This window comes from Hyperoodon ampullatus (genome assembly GCF_949752795.1).
Source record: "Hyperoodon ampullatus genome assembly, chromosome: 13".
Taxonomy (NCBI): Eukaryota; Metazoa; Chordata; class Mammalia; order Artiodactyla; family Ziphiidae; genus Hyperoodon; species Hyperoodon ampullatus.
The window spans coordinates 26,177,483-26,182,251 of NC_136926.1; positions in this window are offsets into that span (position 1 = coordinate 26,177,483).

Below are 4,769 nucleotides of genomic sequence, written 5' to 3' on the forward strand. Positions count from 1 at the left end.
CAGGCTTCAGCCGCTGCCCACCAAGGAGGGCACCTCTGCCAACAGCAGATCAGCCAGGGCTCCGGGCTCTAGTGTCCAAATTCTCCTTGCTTGATGCCCTGATTGGCATCTGCTGCCCAGATTGGTTTTTAAGTGCCTGGGTGGGGAGGGTCGAATGAGTACCAGGTTTCCTTCTGTGGTGATGAAAATGTTTTGGAACTGGATAGAGGTGATGGCTACACAACATTGTGAATGTACCAAATCCACTGAATTGTTCACTTTGAAGTGATTAAACTTTGTTAAGTGAATTTTAGAAATTCAATTAAAAACAATCCCAGGGGGCTTCCCTGGTGGCGCAGTGGTTGAGAGTCCGCCTGCCGATGCAGGTGACACAGGTTCGTGCCCCAGTCCGGGAAGATCCCACATGCCGCGGAGCGGCTAGGCCCGTGAGCCATGGCCGCTGAGCCTGTGCGTCCGGAGCCTGTGCTCCGCAACGGGAGAGGCCACAACAATGAGAGGCCCGCGTACCGCAAAAAAAAAAAAACAACCCCAGGGACTTCCCTGGTGGTCCTGTGGCTAAGACTCCCAATGCAGGGGTTCGATCCCTGCTCAGGGAACTAGATCCCACATGCATGCTACAACTAAGAGGCCCGCATGCTGCAACTAAAAAGATCCCACATGCCACAACGAAGACCTGGCACAGCCTAAATAAATAAATATTTAAAAAAATAAATCAAGACATTCTCAGGCACCCATTGTGCGGGTTGGTTTGAAGTTACACAGGTGGGAGGCCCCAGTCCTGAGTTTCTCCGCTTCTCTGTTTAGACTGACAGCAATTCGAGGGTCAGCGTGGGAGTGTATGCGCTAGAGGGAGGTGAGGCTGACCAGAGTCACTGAGGCGCCTGGTGGCTGCCAGCAGGGGGAAAGTCATTGGAAGAGTCATCTTGGCTATAGTCTCCACTTATTCAATCAGACGCTAATCTGGGTGTTTCTGTGAAGGTATTTAGTCAATGTGATTAAAGCCCATAGCCAGTTAACCAAGCAAGTGAGATTATCCTAGATAATCTGGGTAGGCCTGATTTAATCCGTCAAAAGGCCCTGAGAGCAGGGCTGAGGTTCCCGGATGAGGAAGGGATTCGCGTGTGTAGAGCAGCCTCAGCCCAGGCCCGAGCATTCCAGTCTGCCCTTCCTGACAGCCTGCTCTCCAGATTTCAGGCTTGTCCATCCAGACCCCACAGTCACTGAAATCAATTCCTTGCAATGAATTCCTTAATATGTATCCTACCGTTTCTGCTTCTTTTTTTCTTTTTTCTTTTGGCCATGCCTCACGGCTTGCAGGATCTTAGTTCCCTAACCAGGGACTGAACCCGCGCCCTCGGCAGTGAAAGCTCAGAGTCCTAACCACTGGACCACCAGGGAATTCTCCTGTTTCTCTTTCCTTGGTGGACCCTGACTGATACAGGTTCTGGTATTGGAACTGTTTCTAGAGGAACAGAATCTCAAGGAGGAGTCTTCTGTGTTGGTTCTAGGATTCCTGGAATTCTTCTCTAATTCGATTGGATTTAAAGGCACTGATGAGCTGTGAGCTGGACCTGGGCAATTGGAGGCTCTTACCCTCTTCCGTGTCCTTGGAATGTCCATTCTGCCCACTGTTCCTACATTAGGAGCGACATCGGTGATGCAGCCTTGAGAGAGTGGTGTGTTATTGAGCCCATCTGGACTGTATTAGTGACTGAACCCCATTAAGGCGTCTGTGTAAACTCTTAAGATTCTGACAGGCAGGTGGCAGAGATCTACTCATCTTGCAGCCGCCCAAGACAAGCTTCCTATGTAAGTCCTTTTATTAAAACTGCCACCTGCCAATCTGGAGTGGCTGCTTCTTTCTTTGGTCTCTTCTTGCCCTCTGAGAGCAGGGGACAGTTTTAAATTTTACCCGGGGAACTCCTGAGGTTGCGAACCAACATAATTGTATGCCAACAAATTGGATACCCTAGATGAAATGGACAAATACCTAGAAATACAAAACCTATCAAGTCTGAGTCACAGGGGCTTCCTTGGTGGCGCAGTTGTTAAGAATCCGCCTGACAATGCAGGGGAAGTGGGTTCGAGCCCTGATCAGGGAAGATCCCACATGCCACGGAGCAACTAAGCTCGTGTGCCACAACTACTGAGACTGCGTGCCACAACTACTGAAGCCCACACGCCTAGATCCCATGCTCCACAACAAGAGAATCCACTGCAATGAGAAGCCCATGCACCCCCGCACACCACAACTAGAGAAAGCCCACGCACAGCAACGAAGACCCAAGGCAGGCAAAAATAAGTAAATAAAATAAATTTATTTTAAAAAGACTGAGTCACAGGCTTCCCTGGTGGCGCAGTGGTTGAGAGTCCGCCTGCCGATGCAGGGGACACGGGTTCGTGCCCTGGTCTGGGAAGATCCCACATGCCGTGGAGTGGCTGGGCCCATGAGCCATGGCCGCTGAGCCTGCGCGTCCGGAGCCTGTGCTCCGCAACGGGAGAGGCCACAGCAGTGAGAGGCCGGCGTACCGCAAAAAAAAAAAGAAAAGAAAGAAAAAAAGACTGAGTCACAAAGAAATAGAAAATCTGAATAGACCTATAACTAGTAAGGAGACTGACAGAGTAATCAAAACCCTCCCAACAAAAAGAAAAGCCTGAGACCTGATGGCTTCAGTGATGAATTCTACCAAACATTCAAAGAACTAACACCAATTCTTCTCACATTTTTCCAAAAAACTGAAGAGGAGGGAGCACTTCTTAACTCATTCTGTAAGGCCAACATTACCCTGACACCCAAGCCAGACAAAGATGCTACAAGAAAACAAAACTACAGACCAATATCTCTTTGAATATTGATGCAAATACCCTCAACAAAATACTAGCAAACTGAAATCAGCAGCATGTTAAAAGGATTATACACCATGACCAAGTGCGATTCATTCCCAGAATGTGAGGATGGTCCAAAATACAAAAATCAATGTAATATGCCACATTAAAATCTCAGATGATCAACTTAATTGATGTAGAAAAAGCATTTCACAAAATTGAAAACCCTTTCATGATTTAAAAAAACAACATAAATCGGAATAAAACACTCAACACGGAATAGAAGTAAACTACATAACAGAGACCATATATGAAAAACCCACAGTTAACATCATGCATAGTTAATGGTGAAAGACTCAATGCCCACTTTTTGCACTTCTATTCAACATAGTTTTGGAAGTTATAGCCAAAGCAATTAAATAAATAAATAAGCTTATCCCAATTTGAAAGAAGTAAAATCATGTTTGTAGATGACATCCTGTATGTAGAAAACCCTAAAGATTTCATACCAAAAAAGTATTAGAACTAATAAATGAATATAGCAAAGCAACAAGACACAAAAGCAACACACAAAAATCCGTTGTATTTCTATACACTAAACAATTTGAAAAGGAAATTAAGAAAACAATTCCACTTAGAATAGCATCAAAAAGAAATACTTAGGAATTAACCAAGGAGGTGAAAGACTTCTACAATGAAAACTACAGGGAATTCCCTGGTGGTCCAGTGGTTAGGACTTGGTGCTTTCACTGCTGAAGGTGCAGGTTCAATCCCTGGTTGGGTAAATGAGATCCCACAAGCCATGCAATGCAGCCAAAAAAAAAAAATTAGTAGTATTTACCTAATAGATTTGTTATGAGGATGTAAAGCACTCAGAATAGTCTGGCACCTTGTAAGAGCTCAATAAATGCTAGTTATTATTATTTTTTTAAAAAAACAAAAAACCCAACAACACCCATTGAATGATTGTGCTGGGAAGTCCTTCCTGGTCACATGCCTCAGTCCACAATGAGTCTTGGGCCCTGGAATGCAGATGTCTGCATGGTGCAGGCTGAGGCCTGGGCTTCTGCTCTTGTTTCTCCTGTCCCCAGCTCCAGGTGCACAGCAGGCCCCTGGGGAAATTCTGTAGGGCAAAGGAAGGCACGCTGGTTCAGCTGGGACCCTGGGCAGAGGATCTCATGGCTGGGGACTGTGGTATTCAAAAGAGAAATCGGCTTTTTTCTTCTGATTGTAGTGAGCAAATATTTTATAGAAAATTTAGAAGATAAGGAAAAATACAGAGAAGGGAGAAAAAAATCATCTCTAGTCCTCCAACCCAGAGATAGATCATAGCTAACATTTTGGCATATTTCTTTTCAGTCCTATTTTATGGACTATGCCTATTTTAACATAATTGGGATCATAATGTCCATATAATTTTGTGGTGTTCCCTTCTGTTTCTCAACATAATGTGAACATTTTTCTTCACCATAAAAAAAAATTGTTTTTAAACACTTTACCAGCTGCATAGTGTTCGACATGTAGATGGCCCCCTATTTATTTAATTATTCCCCTACATTAGACATTAAGGTATGTATGTATGTATTTATTCATTGCTGTTACAAATGATGCTGGTATGAATACTTTAATGGCTAAATTAGTCTTATTTCTATTGTTTTCTTTAGGATAGGTCCCAAGAAATGGAATTCACTGTGTTGAAAAGCATGAACGTCTTGTCGAGAACTGGGAAGAATCTGAGATCTTACCCTATGTGCAAGCTGATGAGTTAGCTGATCTCAGTTTCATGGATGCTCAGCAAAAGATACAACACTCCTGGATCAGAGACAAAGGACTTCGTTACAACAATAGCAGCAGCCAGAGTACCAGCATTTTCTTGCAGGAGTTCCCTGAGCCCCAATTCCCACAAGACAACACAAAGAGGGCCAAGTGACTCCTACACACAC